Consider the following 18,256-nt stretch of genomic DNA (forward strand, 5'->3'; position numbering starts at 1 on the left):
TTCCACCAGGTCAGGGCCAGGACTTGTTGAGAACAGCTGGACCTCTTTGAGGCCGAGGATCGCTGGTAGATTTCGACTAGTAGAGCGTAATGCTCTTCCTTATCTTAGCATAATGCTCTCTAACTTATCTTTTTTCTCAGTGGGGAACCAAAGCATCTTACGTTGTTCTTCCTTCCTCCATTTTATCCTCCTGCATTACTACAATAGGGTGTAATGCACTGTTACAGGACTGTGTGTACCTATTGTAGGAATCTGGCAGGATCCCCTCCCACCCACCTGTGGTAATATAGATTGTCCGAACTTGAATTAACATCAGTTATTTTGCTTCTTAATTCTGTCTTCAGAAAATTAAGTTCAGGGGAATCTCCATCGTATGCCAGTAATTTGGCTTCATTACCTAGTCTTAGGTGCTTGTGAACAGAAAGGCATTTGCTTTTGTTTTCTGTGGCTTGGTTTGTGGACTGTCCACTTTGAGATACTTAAATCAGGTTTACTGTGGTCTTGTTTGTATATCATCAACTTTGGGACACTCATTTGTGCTATATATTGTATATGGAGGACTAGTCTGGTGACTTTCAGTCTAAAGGCTAAATTCAAGGGCCATTTTTTAAAATTTGTATTTTAAGTGCACTGTATAATAAATTGATTTGTTGAATTCTGTTGAATTCATTTCTATATTGTTTTTGCTCAACTTTTGTGGTACCTAATTCCATTCTGCGCTTGGGAACCATTCCACCTTTTTGGTGTGTTCAAGGTGCTTGTGAGCCACAGCCTTTAATCTAGGGTTAAACTATTTTTTTTTTAATTTTACAGAATTTATATTCTGCCTTTCTACTCTCACAAAGGCCACCAAGGCAACGAACATTTTAAAACATACGTGATAAAACCACATTTTTAAACCATTAACGTCTCCTACATAAGACACACATCATTATAAAACTATTAAAAGCAATTTTAAAAAAAACCCCACCAAGCTAAAATATATACAAAAGCATAAAAACAAAAATTGAAACACTGGGCGGGACAGAGACACCAACCTGACGAAACACCAACCTAGCATTCTAGTTAAAAATTTTTATCTAGCAGGCCCTGTTTTGGAGAAAAACCTTTCTGAACAACTTCCAGTCAGTATAGACAGTATAGATTAAATAGTGGATTAATGTGTTTGTGTATGTGTGTGTATTCTCCCCTCCCCTCCTGCTTTTCACCTTTCATCCAGTAGTAGATTAGACCACTGAAGGTTCTATTTGCCCTGATAGGGAAACTTATTTTTCCATACCTATTGGCCAAATTGTTCTCCAACAGGTTTACATTAGATTAAAGAAATGGCATGAGGGAACGAGTCACCCCTCTCCTTACCCTTCTCCACAGCTGCAGCCTAGGTAATTCACCCTTCTACTTTTGCTGTATGAGAGAACTTTAAAGATACATGGATTCAGTCATGGATTTCAGGGTTTCCTCTGGTTTTGACCAAGAATAAGACTTCTTGAAACTGATTTTAAATTTACTTCTTGCTTATATGTATATGCAACCTTGAATACTATGTTCAGTGGCTTTTCTGAAAGGGTTTTTCTGTGACTGAAATAGAATTCATTTGCTTGTATGTGTCTCTTGTTAGGGGTGCAAATATAGGAGTGGTTGTATTCGTGCATAATAGATGGCTTATCATCATATTCATTTCATTTTGGGCTGTAGTTTGCTCCTCAGTGAACCTGATGGACTGTTTAACCTAATTAGCATTTGAGAGATTTGGATTTATTTAATACCCAACTGAGCAAGCCAGGAAAAGCCAGAACTTGGTTTAACAGAGATGTCTTCCTTCAGACAGCTTTAAAGAATTCTGACTTCGATTTTTTCCCCTCAAGGGGCTTGCTCATTAGGAAAAGGAACCTGTCTCTCATATTAAATGAGATTGTTTGCACAGATCTGCCCCTTGAGGTACTGAGCATGTTGGATGCACAGTACATGTTTCTTCAGGTGGACGTTTATTTTGAGTGATTATTAATGGAAATTATTTTTAAAGAGGAACTCATTTAAATAACTTTCAAAACTACTCCCATTTACTTTTCCCAATTTGTTTTTTTTTTTTTTTTGTATCTAAAAGCTTTGAAGGTAACAAATGATGTTTACCTAATAAAACTAATATTCTAGCTGTTTGTTCTTTACAGTTAGTTTGGAGTCCAAAAAACTAACTCAAGAAAATTTCTGGCACCCCTCTTTTTGTAAGAACTGAGAATGTTAAAGAACAAAAGAAATGTAACAATTTACATTATAACAAAGCTTGAGTCCATATGAACATATGAAGCTGCCTTATACTGAATCAGACCCTTGGTCCATCAAAGTCAGTATTGTCTACTCAGACTGGCAGCGGCTCTCCAGGGTCTCAAGTTGAGGTTTTTCATGCCTACTTGCCTGGATCCTTTTTAGTTGGAGATGCCGGGGATTGAACCTGGGACCTTCTGCTTTCCAAGCAGATGCTCTACCACTGAGCCACAGCACCATTCATGGCTCTCCAGGGTCTCAAGCTGAGGCTTTTCACACTTATTTGCCTGGACCCTTTTTTGGAGATGCCGGGGATTGAACCTGGGACCTTCTGCTTCCCAAGCAGATGCTCTACCACTGAGCCACCGTCCCTCCTCAATGGCACCTTTAAGACCAACGAAGTTTTATTCAAGGTGTGAGCGTTCATGTGTCAAGCACACCTCATCAGACCAACACGGCTACCCACCTCAATGTACATTACAGTTTCTAACGCTCCTGCAATCAGAACCTTATTGAAGTTCCAGTTTTATCAGTGGAGAACTTTAATGTTTGTTTCCCCCTTAACAAGGCATGCAAAATCATGGTCACCGTAATAATCATTCCGTCCATACATCACATACATAGTGCAGCTTAAATGAAAATTATGCAGTGAGTAGACTCGTCCAGTGTTTAAACCGTGGTGTTTTGCTGCATAAAGCAACATGCTGATATTGAATTGGCATAGAATAGCATGCTAAAAATACTATACAAATGAACTGATCCCCTACACCAAGCTGTGGTTAGCCAGCCCAAGAGGGTAGATGGGCCATTCATGCTATATTTGATGAAGAGTTTTGAATCTCAATAGGTTACACTCAAAAAATCTTGTTCATGTTTAAGGTGCTATTGGACCCAAATCCAGCTATTCATACTATGTTGCTTTTTTGCTCTGAACACACAATTCCCCATGCACATGAACATGGTGATGTATGAATGAAGTTCCTCTGCTACCCATGTGCAGTGTGTGGATTTCTTCATGTGGAAGTCAGAGCAGTAAAGCTGTTCTGGTTTTTTAAATACAGCACAGGGGATTTCCAGAGGAATAGGGTAACTGAGTGGGAAAACACGATTCTGTGGATAAATGTGAAAAAAAAGAAACCAAGTGTTCTATTAGTGAGTAAGCTTTTTGGAGAAGCAGAAACCAAAACTATTTTTACAAAGAAGATGGGAACTTTCTTGGAGTTCCCCCAACTGTGCTTTTATGACCACGTGACTGCATTGAGCAATAAGCTAAAGAGATAACCCAGCATAAATGTGTGTAGTGACTGGCCATACTTTGGGTGCATGTTATCTTCTCTTGTTAATTCTTATTTTGTTGTGGTCAGATTTAGCAGCTCTGCAAATGAGATTCTCATGTTAATGGGGTTTAATCAAAAGAGTATTACTAGATATTATGGGCCTTTTAAAATCCTTAGAGCTAGTGTGACGTGTTTTTGTTACCGAAGTACTTCTGACTTCTCCTTCCTCAACTGTTTTCGACTGAAGCTCATGAGCACTAAATGATATTATTCTCCTTTGGTAGTGTGTTTGTGTAGGAATGAAGACTCTCGACACGTGTTCAGGAGAGAATGCATCTGCCTTGCTTCTTTGAGCAAGGGTTTATTTATCTCTGCATCAGTTGCGCCAAAAATAAAAATAGCTCACAGCATCGAACAGACAAAAGCCCTAACAGGAAGTCATCTGTCCATGAGGTCATGTTTTCATAGTCTAGAGGAACTAATACCAGCTCAGCAGTTATCAGGAATAGATTTATCTGAGGACCGCAAAAATGTAGTTTGAACACGGGTGTAAGAATCTTGTGTTCTTGTGTCAGCAAAAGGAAGCAAGAATACGAGTGTAAGATGTCTGCACCCTTTAGCCTTTCAGACAGAGCTTGGGCGGCTCAGGCCGATATGCCAAATGCATGATCCACCCATATTTCTGTCTTCAGGCTTTGTGGGGTCTGGGGGCTCAAGCGCGTGAGCCCCACATGTTTGGACTTATTTTGTATCATGTAGATCACTGCGGTTCAATAAATAATTTGTTTCATTTAAGCTGTTGGGTGGGCTTGTTTCTTATTCGTTTACTCACCGTGGTGCTAAAATACCTAGATTAATATGGAGATGCTACATCCTAGTGGATGGGTGTGAGGTTTCAAAACATCTTCAGTCCTAGCTAAAGATGGGTTTTAGGATTTGATAGACAGACAGTCATTGTGCGGTAGTGAGAAGGCTACAGTAGTAGCATAGTATCAAAATGCAGGACAGTGTACCGCAGCAGTGGACTGGGTCTAAAAATACTGGTTGCCCAGAGACAAGGAGGGCCCACCCACAACTATGAAGGCTATAATTTATTTTTTTAATAAGGAATAAATAAAATTTTCAAAAAACACATAAGGTACAATTAAAAATTTTAAATCATAGGCTGTGATTTAGCCTCCCAGTTAACATTCAAGTAAGACAAGATCGAGGTGTCCCTACTTGCACTAAAGGTCTAGGGAGGGGAATCCTCTTAAGACTTGTCAGTTGCCTCAACTCAAGGGACTACATGTACAGAATTCATTAAAGGTGCTCCTGACACACAAGGTTCCAGAATAAACAACAGAAATCCCTCCAGCATAAGATCCAACCAGCTCACTTGTGGTGTGGAGAGTTCAGCCAGAGGAAGATTATGGAAAGTTCTCCTGCTGAGATGAGCATGATGAGAAGTCCCATGGGTATTTTTCATGGGTCATTTCTCCTGTACTTATCAGGAAGGGGAAAGCAGACATAGACCAAGAGGGAAAAATTGATCCGGACAAGGGGCTGCCCCACATCCCAGCTTGGCCACGCTCCCACGAAAGAGGAAAAAGAGAGAAGAAGAAAAGGCCAGCCAGCCTCACAGTTTGCATGGCAAAGCTCGAGATCTGGTGAGATGGGGCTAGCTTGGGCTATTAAGGTCAGGGCCTACTGCTCATTAAGGTCATACTGCTCTGCCAAGCTTATGTATGTCCATCAGTATGCTAAACCAGGCTCTGTTACGCTAGGCATATCTGCCAGCAACTTGTCTGAGCTAGGGTGCTGCCTTCTCTGGACTGGGCACCTAGCTACATGCTGCTTGCTTGGGTCATGTGCTGCTTGCCTCCTTGGGTCATGTACTGCTTGGATCAGCACAAGAACTCTAGGCTCCATCTTGAGGTCGATAGCTCTACTGAAGATGCTCTGTCCCAAGGACAGCATGTTCCCTGCATTTACAAATACAGTGGTCACAACCTGGGTGGGGGGGAAGAAAAGGTTTGCTAGACTAGTTGATCTTCGAGTCCTGGCAGAACTTTTTGTTTTATGCCTCTGTGTGTGTGAGGGGGGGAGGGGACAGGCCATTGGCCCACCTGGAAGTTCCCCAGTAGCTATAACGGCCAACCTGTCTCTGGGAGCAAGGAAACTTGAAGGCAGAAGGGAAACGACAGAGGAAAGGGAAAGTGCAGAAAAGAAATACAGAGGTATCCTCGAAAAATGATTTTATTAAAAAAATTCATTAAAATAGTAATGCAAAATACATTTTAGTTGCATTATGGTAATAATATCGGAACTTCTAATATATTTTCAAGGTCGTTAACATTTTTAACATATTGTCTAATGTTTAAGAGGGCCCCACTTCATCAGGGGCCCACACGGCCCACTTGCCATCGGGTAAACTGACACCCTGGCCAGTCCGCCACTGGTGTCCTGTGACAGTAAAGGCTAGCCAACAGTGCCCAAGTCAGAGAGCACAAAGTCTACTGAAGGCAGAAATTCTTCAATGTGTTTTAGGCTCATCTCCCTAAATAAAGTCAGTTTTGTATGGAACACCACTCTATTCAAAGGGAAGCATTCTGAGGAGGCTGATATGCCTTCTACTTACTCTGTGGTAATGCTGAAGAGCTAAAGGAGTTTCCAGTAAAGTATAATCATATCTTAGAACATTAGTAAGGAAACATTAAGGGGAATAGAAGCATAGTCCCTTGGGTTTTCTCTCATCTACATCTGAAGATGTTGTCCAGAGTTGGGCCCTTTAGGGTGGACCCTGGACTTCTCTGCCCCCTTGTCTCCTGGTCCCTATCAAGCCAAAGCAGAACCCGGCTGGAACACTGCACCACGTGCCTCGGCTACTCAGGAGAACATCCTACCTGGTACCTGCAGGCAGCCAAAACCCACACCTTGCAGCAACACTCATCCATTTAGGAGTGTATCCATTCCAGCTGAACGAGGCTCACTGATTCACCATCCCTCAGGAATCGAAGGCTGTCAACTCTCTGCCCTTCCAGACTCTTCTCAGGGATTGGGGGAGGAGGAAGGTGGTGGACGTGGGGTGGGTGATTTAACCTTGCAGAAACATGCCTGCCAGGGAGGAAGAGTCCGTGACTTATTCTGGGAAGGATACACAGGGAGAGGGAGATTAAGCATGGGAATGGCAGAGGGAAGAAAAAGGTGACAACAACCGCCCTCCAGTCGCATTCTGAGGCAGTGCAACGAACATAAGAGCGAGGGAATCACGCCGTGGAGCTGCAGCCCTCTTCTGGTATCCACAAAGGAGTAGCAGAACCTGGCACATATCTCTGCAAGTTTGTGCTTCCTGAGATGGTCCACAATGCAGGTCTTCATTCTTCTCAGAGTCCTTCTAGTCATTCATCTGTTTGAGGATTGTCGTTTATGCCATACCGTTCAGTAGATTAAGAGTCGTATTCCATGGAAGTCCGCTCTTGGTCCATGACATGTTTCCTTTTGTTTTTCTTGGTGTTTCTCAAGATAAGGGAGTTTAGGGAGAGTCATGTTCACTGCAGACCTGATGTGTGTCTACTTTTAGCAAATTAGAAGAATTCTTAATTATGAAAGTGTTTTATTAAATTAATCACACAAGATAATATTGGAATGGGCAAGGTGCTTTATTTTTATTTATTCCTTGTTTTGTAATACATACCCCACTTTTCCTTGTGGTTCAAGGTGATTCACAATGCTACGTTACTCTCTACTCATGGAGTCCCATGAACCATTCAGTTGATACCTGTGATTCTGCACGTCCCCACAGAGCTTCTGAGAGGGCTGGCTCATACTTGAGTTCAGTCTCCTTCAATAAAACACTTGCGAACCCTTCACAGGTGAAGGTGAAAAGTAGCTTCTTTCTTTTCCTTATGGGTTTTTGTTCCTATCGTAGTCTGTTTTGGTGCATCGCCAACTGTTTTTAAAAAACACTGATTTTCTGCTTTTTTAAAAAAAGAAGTCAGTGCAAGTCAAACAGACCAAATCTGTTTATCGCTTAGTTTAGCTGGTGTTTTTGTATGGTAGAGGACTGTAGTAAGAACTTCAAGTATTTTGTGTGTTTGTGACATAAAGCACTTTTTTTTTTTTTGCTGATCTGGCATTCTAAACATTTTCCTCACTCCTGACGGTATCGATCAGTGATTAGATATTGCCCACAGGAAATGCTGTATGGTGGTTCACAATGAAGCATGTTGCTTGTTTACTAAACTATCAAACTAACCAACGGAAAACCTGAAACAACTAAGCACAGGGCTTTCGGTTGTTTTCTTCCCTGACTGCTGTGCTCAGATCAGGTGATTTCAATGCAGTCCTAAGAAGAGGCGCAGCCTTCTAACTCCTTTGAAATTCATAGGCTTCAGAAGGGTGTAACTCTGTTTAGGATTGACAGCTAGTCTCGCCGTGACCGCCTCCTCAACAGAAGGCCAGACTATTAAATCTGTTTGTTTTAATTGCCTTTGGTCAGAATATAGGCTTTAGATTTGGCTCTGTGTCAGATTCAAAGTGTTTAATTAATTAAAGAGGAAAAGGGGTTCTCCTGGTCAAGTGGCACTTAACTACTTGTCCACCTCAGCCCTGCCATGGTATAATTAGAATGCATACATTAGCATATTGCTTGCTGCATTATAGGTGGATACACTAGCTCATTAATGTTCACACGTCCATGTATGAGCCTAATAATCAGCTAGAGGCAGACCCAACTTTGCTTCTGGTTACCATTGATATTGCCCAGTCTGAAGGTTCATCTGTAGCATCTCTTGCACTATTCTGTTGGGCTGTGTTATGGCAGTGAAAAAGAGCTTTGAGAGGTTATAGTCTGCTAGAATGATTTCTTGTTTGTTTTCTTCTGTGAAAGTGTCTTTACAGGACCCTTACAAAATTGGTCCGGGGGGCCCATTTCACTGGTGTAGATGTACAACCTCTATTGAAGTCTGGCTTGTACCACAGAAGATGATGCTGGTTTGATACATTGCCCTGTGCAAGAAACCTGACCACAGTATGGGAGAAAGAGGATAAAAATGAATAGTTTAAAAAGAGCATTCTGTTCAAAAATAGGACAGTGTGGTTAGGAGAGTGATAAGATACCTACAAGGTGGCATATTAGATTAAGAACTTTAGATAATTACTTTTTCCTCTTTGCTAACTAGCACGTGCCAGGGTTCATTAATGAAAGCTAGGCTAGAGAAGAAAATAGGATCTCACTGTTTAAAGATAACATAATAAACAGCTAATAATGCTCAACATTTGCTACGAAGAATTTTTTTACAAAGGTGCTTCTGACATTGTTGGTGTTTTTGACATTGTTGGCTTGTATCCAGTGAACCATGAATGCAAGAAGCTTGCAAGATGAGACTTTCCTGCCTCCTTTTCTGTTGCCGCTCACTGCCCCCAATTTTCTGTTTTGGGGTGGGTGGGTGGGTCAGGGTCCTCATGAAAACCGAATGGAGGACAAAATGGCAAAGAAGATTTGGTGAAAATGTCCCCCACAGTTCTGTCAACAGAAGGTGACTTCCACTGGCAGATAATAGTAGTAGGATTGCAAGCCTTTCTTTGGCTGCAAGCTATTTTAAAAAGTTTTGTGTGATACTCTTTATCATATTAAGAGCAATGCGGAGATTTTTGCATAGGATGCCTGAAATTGAACTACATTCCCAAGAACCTCACACAAAATGGATCTGTGCAAAATAATGCAGAAAGGGTATTTTGAAAAGCCACAGTTCTTGCACAGAAATAAGTTTAGAGGTCTTACAAGCCTTGGAGTACATACGTACAGAATGTGTGGTAAATAGGGTATTTAATTTTCTTAACCTGCTTGTGAGTGATATGTTATATTTAGATGCACAGAAGCCCTCAAAACATCCTGGGGAATTATTCTTCATGCTTTTGAAATATCAGCAGTAAAAGTGGGTCAGAGAAGATTTATATGTGCTTATTAGGTTCACGTTCCTCTCTCTGCCTAAAGAACCTGAAAAATGAATGCTGCATTTTATTTCTAAAACAGAGCAAAACTTTGAAATGTTCACTGTATTATGAATGGCACCTGTAGGGCACTGTTTTAAATATCTTTAATTTTGTATTCTGGGGAGAGGAGAAATGAAAAAAAAAAACCCCTGGGAACCATGGCTTGATATGAATCTGGCTTCGGCTCTAGTGAACATTGAGGACATTGTAACATTTAAATGCCATCATTGGGATTTATTAGTAAGAGGAATTAGTAATTTTTCCAGTAGGAAGAATAGAAGTAGTCCACACATGCCAGTTATAAATTTCTTCCCTTTGAACAAGAAAGTGGGAGCCTTCTATTTAAACAAGCCAATGCTTGCTTGTTCCAAGTCATCTTCTGTTAGTCATTTTTGCCATGTGGAAAGGAGCAATGGAAAAGCGTATCATGCATCTGTTGAGTTGCGTGTCTTGCACTGATTTAACAAATAGCAATTTGTATTGCGGCTATACGGCGCCAAAGAGACAGTTTTCTGAAGTAGGCATGGAAGTCTATCCCTTTTGCATAGCGCGAGTGTGTGTATGTATGCTTGAGTGTTTTCGATTTCATTGAAGGCAAGTGTGTTTAAGAGGTCAATATTTTAGTAAGTCTGCTACATACTCTTGCGGGCTTGAAACAGATCTTTATTTTTGTTTAATGCCAGTTCTCTGGAATTATTTTGGGGTGGGGCAAAAGTCAATGAAATGTTCAGCTTGATAGTTGTAGTGTTCATCACTAAAAAAATCTCATTTTTGATAGTGAACATATCAACATATGAAGCTGCCTTCTACTGAATCAGACCCTTGGTCCATCAAAGTCAGTATTGTCTTCTCAGACTGGCAGCGGCTCTCCAGGGTCTCAAGCTGAGGTTTTTCACACCTCTTTGCCTGGACCCTTTTTTGGAGATGCCAGGGATTGAACCTGGGACCTTCTGCTTCCCGAACAGATGCTCTACCACTGAGCCATCGTCCCTCCCCAAAAGTGAAAAGTGATGATGCTGAATAGGAAGTTAACAGAACCTTTCAAGGAAAGGCTGGGTTGCATAGACATCTGAAGAGTGTATTGCATAACAACTTTGACTACCTTAACCTGCAAGATGAACATGTAGTAATGTTACAGAACTCAAGACTGGGCTGAGCTTAGTAATATAAGATTTATTTGTCTTGCAAAAGATCCCAAGTTCAGTCTCTGTCATTTCCATTTAAAGGACCTCAGAAAGGAGATCTAGAACACCTGTAGGATTGACAGCCCTGTGCCTGCAAATGCTAGGAGGCTTGGGGGACAGTACCAGAGGATGGTGGAGTTTCAGGAGATGTGATATCGTATCTTCCATTATGCTCTCGGAATTTCTTCAGTCTCTGGTAAAAACCATAAAGAATGTGGAAATTCCTAAAGTGGAGGATGTGATGTAACTTCCAGGTGATACTCTAGGCATCCCTCCAATCACAGAGATTGGTGAAATACCTAGAGCATCATCATCAAACCCCTCCCCTGCAATTATTCTCCCATTTTCAAATTATCAAGGGCAGGAGATTGAGGGCAAGGGATTGCCCACTGTTAGCAGGCAGCTGGCAAGGCTGGATACCTGGGACCTTGGAGAGCAACTGCCATTCTCTAAGTGGAGGATAGATATTGGATTTTATATCCCGCCCTCCACTCCGAAGAGTCTCAGAGCGGCTCACAATCTCCTTTATCTCCCTCCCTCACAACAGACACCCTGTGAGGTGGGTGGGGCTGGAGAGGGCTCTCCCAGCAGCTGCCCTTTCAAGGACAACTTCTGCCAGAGCTCTGGCTGACCCAAGGCCATGCCAGCAGGTGCAAGTGGAAGAGTGGGGAATCAAACCCGGTTCTCCCAGATAAGAGTCCACACACTTAACCACTACACCAAACTGGCTGGTGTATTGGGCTAGGCGGACTGAGGGTATAAAGGTAGCTTCATATGTAAGCTACAATTAGGATTTTCAAGTAAAGTTGAAAAATAATGAAAAAATACAATGTATGAAGAACAACATTACATTATTTGAACCACAGCCCACAGGTTTTTGCGTCTTATCTGACAGGGGCAATCTTAAATATGACTGCACTAAAATTGGTGGTGAAATATGACATTCTTTATTGTCTGAACTCTCAGCATGTTTTTATGTTTATTGTTCCCCTAGCTAGGTGATTTGATGTGCTCTTAATCTAGAGTGTTTAATTTTGCTGCTTTATTTTCTATTGGCTGTATTAGTTATTTGAATGGATCTGAATTCTTTCTTTAAATTTTTAGTATATGTGCTACCGAAGCGAGCACTTTAAATTTTTAACATTTTGTTGTTTTATTGTGTTTGCTGTTTTTATGTATGTGTTTCAGTTGTTACAGCATTAGCTCCATTTTGTAATTTGATTATGTAAACCTCCTTGAGTAATAATATGGAGGAAAGTAAATGAAAACAGTAACCTTAAAAGTATTTAAATGATGATGATGATATTGGATTTATATCCCGCCCCCCACTCCGAAGAGTTTCAGAGCGGCTCACAATCTCCTTTCCCATCCTCCCCCACAACAGACACCCTGTGAGGTAGATGAAGATATTGGATTTATATCCCGCCCTCCACTCCGAAGAGTCTCAGAGTGGCTCACAATCTCCTTTCCCATCCTCTCCCACAACAGACACCCTGTGAGGTAGATGAAGATATTGGATTTATATCCCGCCTTCCACTCCGAAGAGTCTCAGAGTGGCTCACAATCTCCTTTCCCTTCCTCCCCCACAACAGACGCCCTGTGAGGTGGGTGGGGCTGGAGAGGGCTCTCACAGCAGCTGCCCTTTCAAGGACAACCTCTGCCAGAGCTATGGCTGACCCAAGGCCATGCTAGCAGGTGCAAATGGAGGAGTGGGGAATCAAACGTGGTTCTCCCAGATAAGAGTCCACACACTTAACCACTACACCAAACTGGCTCTTCTAAATAAATGAAGAAGTCTGAAACCTCCTAGGCTTGGATCCCACCTTGAATTTCCATGGGCAAACTGGGGCGTTGGGATTTTTGCCAATTTCCCCCTCTCATGGACCTCTTGATTCCCCCAGAGCCGTTTCTGGGAATCCTCTGTCCCCCCAGGAGCAGCATTTCTGAGGCACCTTTGGGGTTGCTGCAGTGTGGGAGAATTAGCAAAAATTGTCCCGTCTACTTTTGCCTGCAACATTTCTAGGTGGGACCCAAGTGACCCCTAAGCAGATTTATACCCTTCTAGTCAGTGGGATTTACTCCCAAGAAAGTGTTCGTAAGATTCCACTGTAAGAAACCCTGCTCTTTGAAATATATATTTTGAGTCATTCAGCAGAAGTTTGACAGTCTTAATCTGAAAATGCATACAGATTGCATTGCATAAGTCAAAATAGGTTTTAGTCCATGTTTAAAAGCCTGTTGTTTTGCTGAAAAGTGCCATGAAAGATGAACCAAGTTAGGTGGGGCTGATGTTAAGAGGGAATCTAGGAAGGCTACTGAGGTGGTGAGATCCTGGCACTATTTAACTTTCATGCATCGTTCTTGAGAATTCATAGCATATTCTCACAGCAAATGCCTCCTGGCTGCCGTAATTCAAAGCTGTAACTACTAGTGCATTACTCAACTAGTAATCTGATGAAATCAGCAGAATGGTGGCATTCAAAGACTAGCCCATGTAGGCACTTTTTTGTTTTGTTTTTTTGCTTTAAGAAGGGCTTGGGGAATAAAGCAAATCAGCCAAGAGCTAAACGAATGAAGCACAAACTCACAGCAATTCAACACAGTAGGCATTTTCATGTTCATTCCCTCCACAAAAACCAGATGTGTGCTGTTAAAATGTATTGCCTGGCTAGCATACACTGTTCATTTTCTAGGGAGACCACCGTAGCGACTGTGAATAGAGGTTTTTGTGTTGTGATCTTAGCCCTTGTTCCCAATGACTCATTCCCCAGCTTTGCTCGCAGTAGTGGAAAGGAAATCTAGAGAACTATTGGAAAATGTTAGAGCTGTGGTGCATATTTGTCTGATTCTGTTTTCATGTTGGATACTGCCCTTTTGACAAGGTAGAACTTTCCATCCAAGAATTGAGCAATCTGTGCCTCCCCCCTTTCCTGTGCCCTTTTTGAGGATACTTTGAGGGGAACCAACTTCCCAGCCTTGGAGCTGTGATATTTCTTGACAAGAACCTCTGAGGCATTCTTGTCCCTTGAGAAGGTCTACATTGGCTGAGTCCTAGATTTAAAGACACAGACACACCATCCAGAACAAGCCTTTGGGAGGGACGGTGGCTCAGTGGTAGAGCATCTGCTTGGGAAGCAGAAGGTCCCAGGTTCAATCCCCGGCATCTCCAAAAAAGGGTCCAGGCAAAAAGGTGTGAAAAACCTCAGCTGGAGACCCTGGAGAGCCGCTGCCAGTCTGAGTAGACAATACTGACTTTGATGGACCAAGGGTCTGATTCAGTGTAAGGCAGCTTCATATGTTCATATAAGCCTTTCCAAGGTTCTGAAGTGGAAAGGCAGGTAGGGGCTCTGGGCGGGGTTCCCCCCCTTCCGGCCAGCTGACTGCGGTGGGAAAGAGCCTGCAAAACCAGGGGATCCCCCGCTGGGACCTGGGGATTGGCAAACCTAGGCTTTGAGCTTGGAGCAGATGAAACTTCTTATTTCATTTGATTTGTTCAGTTCCATTCATATTAATGCTCATAGACCTATTAGTCATAAGCAAATGAGATACAATACAAAATACATAATTATGAACACAGTATTTACATTATACAATATTTCTAAATATCGTAAGCAAAAATTTAACTAAAGCAAAAGTCACAAGGCTGATACTTAGCCGAATTGTACTCCACTTATCTCAGGCAATATTGTGTTTATTACAGTCGATAAAACATGCCAAAGTACTAGATATTTTCCAGATTTAGAATTCTTATTCCTTATTTGCCCATTTAGTTACTTTATTTACTATACGTTGCCTATTCAGTAATGCATAGATCCTTTGAGCACCTCAGGGCTTTTTTTGTAGCAGGAACTCCTTTGCGTATTAGGCTGTAAACTCTTGCAGGATTGGCTACATCAGGGGGGTGCAGTCAAATATGCAAAGGGATTCCTGCTACCGAAAAAGCCCTGGTTTACCTCATGTCTCTTATATCCAAAGAATCCCAGGAGAAATTTCACTACTGAAACTGTAATGGCTGGATCAGAGCCACCAAGCAAGAGTCGAAGTTTACTTGCTTACAGGCAAGTCAGCGTCAGGAACTAATGGATCAATAAACTGTGTTCTTAGATGCTTGCATCTTTGGCAGAAAAAAAAGGACATGCTCTGTCTGTGGTTTCAATGGAGCCAGATCCACAGCCGCACAGATGCTCAGAGTAGGGTTTTTTAGTATAGTGCCCACTCAAGACAGCAATAGATAGTACCATGAACCCTAGCTAAAAAGGAAGCTAAAAACATTACACATTTTATCAAAATATGACAATGTATACACGCTGTTTATGGTGATCTTACTAGATTCAAAATTCCTTAGACTATAGACTCTTTATTGAGACAAAGTATTTGGGACAATGGTGTTTTAAACATTGAAAATTACCAGTATGTGTTTAAAATAAGACATTTGTAATTTTTTATTGCTGTACTACTATTAACTTATAACTATTGCACTGTTCTGTATTATTTCATTTTATTATGTTTATTAAATACAATAAATTGTTTATTAAAACATTATACATAGCTTTTCTCCAGGGACATAACCAGGATTTTGTTTTTTAAGGTCAGGGAGCTTCACAATTTTTTTTGGGGGGGGGGCACTCAGATATTTGAAAAGCATCCCTTCTGACTTAAAAAGGTGGGGTGTCAGGCCAGGTCTTTCTGCTCTCCTGTCCTGCTCAGCTAAGCAGAAGACAAGAGAAAGGCAGCGCTGGCAGGCCTGGTCTTCCTGCTTCTTGGAGCCAGCCAGCTGCAAGAAGCTCAGAGACGCACCATCTCTTGCTCTCCCATCCTCCTAACCTGAGAAGGAGGTGGGGGGGAGAGTGAGGCAGGGCCAGAATGGAAGCCCTGAGTTTGGGGGGGGGGCTCTGCAAGAAGTCGGGGGCAGGGACCCCAGAGGCCCCCATAGCCATAGTCCTGCTTCCCCTCCCGCGGTGCCCTAAATCAGCTTATACTGTCCTCTATTTTATCCTCACAACAACCACCCTGTGAGGATGGTTAGAGAACATGACTGGCCTAATTTCATCCAGCAAGATGCTGTGGCAAAATGGGGATTCAGACCTGGGTTTCCCAGATCCTGGTTTGACATTCTAACTGCTGCGCTCTCCTCGCTTATTTCATCAATTTGACTGATGGTTGCCAGATTACCCAGGCAAATCATTGTACAGGTAGCATCTTGAGTTCCAAACAAACCGGCATGCTTCCTAGTTGTGATGACCAGAAAGCTTGCACTTATAATAAAGTGTGGCAGCACTAAAGGCAATTAGGAGTTCCATCGCTAATCAATAGAACAAAACTCACATGAAGAGCATTGCACACTGAATGTTTAAATTGCTCATTGCTGTCCACAGTGAGAAGTCATTGTGCTTCAATTATACTAATAGTTCCTTGGTTTGTGTGGTATGCAAGAGCAGCTCAGAAGCTGTGTCCTAACAAGTGTGTATAAATAAAGAAAAAAAAACTTATTTCAGTCTTTCCTAAGAGAAACTTCAGGGACATTTTGCTCATCTAATTGTAGGGGAAGATGGAACAATTGCATTTGAACATTACAGAGCACAGAAAGCATTTGTCGCTTGAATTTTCTGTCCCCCTCTCTCTTTGGTTGGAAGCTGCTGTAACCTAAGAAAAGGCTGATAATAGCATTCCAAATGCTTATTCTGAGGAAAACTATTTTTTCTTTATTTTCCTCTCTGGGAATGGTAGCTATCCAAGACCTGATATACACCAGCCTCACTTGGGAGAGGCACCTACCCATATTGCCTATCCCTAGAAACTATTTGTGACATTTAAGGACATGTCTGCAAGGCAGCTTTGTGCATACTCTTGTAGTAGAATGTTAAACTGGAAGTACAAGAAACATGTGGCAGGAGTTCTCCTGTGAAGCACTTTCGTTCACATGCCCCAGAAGCTCTGAAAGTGCCTGGTGTGTGTATGACAGAGAGAGAGTGTGAGTGAGTGTTAGTCTGGAAGGTATCACTAAAGGCCTCTGAGGGAGAACTCATTGGGTCCAGTCCTGACTACAGCTGCCAGTTCCAGGTTGGTGGGAAATTCCAGGAGATTCTGTGGTAGAGTTTGCGGAGGAGGATATAGGAGTTAGGGCTTCAGAGCAGGGTCTGCCAGACCCAGGGCCTTGCTGTGGGAGCTGACTGGGTGATTTTGGACCAGTCATAGACTTTCAGCCTAACCTGACTCACAGAGTTGTTGTTCATATCAAAGGGGGGAGAAGAGAATGACATAAGAGAGACCATCCTTTCCCTAGGTGGAGGCTGTAGAGAGGGCAGAAGCAATGGAAAGCTGAAGTCAGAGGGGCAGATAAAGGGAAGGAGATAGGGTTGCCAATGCCAGCTTAGGAAATTCCTGGAGATTTAAGGGGTGAAACCTGGAGAGAGTGGGGTTTGAGGAGGGGTGGGACCTCAGACAGGTACAATGCCACACACGCCACCCTCCAAATCAGCCGTTTCCTCCTGGAGAACGACTGTTACCCATCTCCAGGTGAGGGCTAGGGATAATTCAGAATTACAGCTTCTCTGCAGATGGCAAAAATCAGCTCCTCTTGAGGTGGGAGGGATTGAATGCCTTCACTTGGGGGGCAGGAGGGAAGACAGCAAGGGTGGTGGGCACTCACCAAGAGCCTCTTTCTAGAGCCTGTTGTAGTTTTCTTCACAATGGGCCTTATCCCTAGTAAATAAAGAATGAACAAACACTGAGTTGGATTTTAACTTTTCCTCTTGTGAAACGCACTTCCACCAGTGGAAAAGAGAAGAGGTTTTTGCGGATTTCTTCTTCCACTGCAGACCCCACTTTTCCCTAAGCATTTCTTGGAGAGGGGGGTTTACTACCTCCGCAAGAGATGTTTTCAGAAAGGGGGGCTGTGGTGGGAAGGGAAAGAGTGAAAGTTCTTTCCCCTGAGCACTCCTAGGCTCCATCTTGAGGTCAGTAGCTCTACTGAAGATGCTCTGTCCCAAGTGTAGCAAGGTGCCCTGCATTTACAAATACAGTGGTCACAACCTGGGGGGGAAAAAAGAAAAGGTTTGGTGGATTTGCTGATCTCCTGGCAGAACATTTTGTTTCATGCCTCTGTATGTGTGAGGGGGGGGGGGACAGGCCATTGGCCCACCTGGAAGTTCCCCAGTAGCTACAATGGCCAACCTACCTCTGGGGGCAAGGAAACTTGAAGGCAGAAGGGCAACTTCAGAGGAAAGGGAAAGTGCAGAAGAGAAATACAGAGGTATCCTCAAAAAATGATTTTATTAAAAGCCAGTGATGCCAACAAAAAGGGGGCTATTTGTTCTACGAATGGAAGGATTACTGGACAGAGCATGTTCTTAAGGTTGGCTTCTGGTTATTGGTGATTCACAGGAAACCAGTGGAATATCTGTACTAGCCCAGAACAGCAAGGGCTTCATCAGTACTGGCCCGAGCCCGCATGGTGCCCTAGGCACACTCGCTGCCTGCTGCCCCCTCCACAGCGTCCCCCCACAACTCCCCCTTCCCTGCGTGCCTCCTTCTCCCCTTCCCCACTTCATGTCTATT

General features: G+C 42.7%; 1 protein-coding gene and 1 non-coding gene across 4 annotated transcripts in view; one reads left to right on the forward strand and one right to left on the reverse strand.

The window, feature by feature from the left end:
- The window catches only part of FMNL2 (formin like 2), a 304,440-nt gene that overhangs the window by 124,062 nt on the left and 162,122 nt on the right, over positions 1-18,256 (forward strand). The gene's annotated exons all lie outside the window — the stretch shown is intronic.
- Positions 2,429-2,500, reverse strand: TRNAS-GGA (transfer RNA serine (anticodon GGA)). The gene has a single exon. It is a non-coding gene; the product is annotated as a tRNA-Ser (tRNA).

Source organism: Heteronotia binoei, chromosome 16 (assembly GCF_032191835.1).
Source record: "Heteronotia binoei isolate CCM8104 ecotype False Entrance Well chromosome 16, APGP_CSIRO_Hbin_v1, whole genome shotgun sequence".
NCBI lineage: Eukaryota > Metazoa > Chordata > Lepidosauria > Squamata > Gekkonidae > Heteronotia > Heteronotia binoei.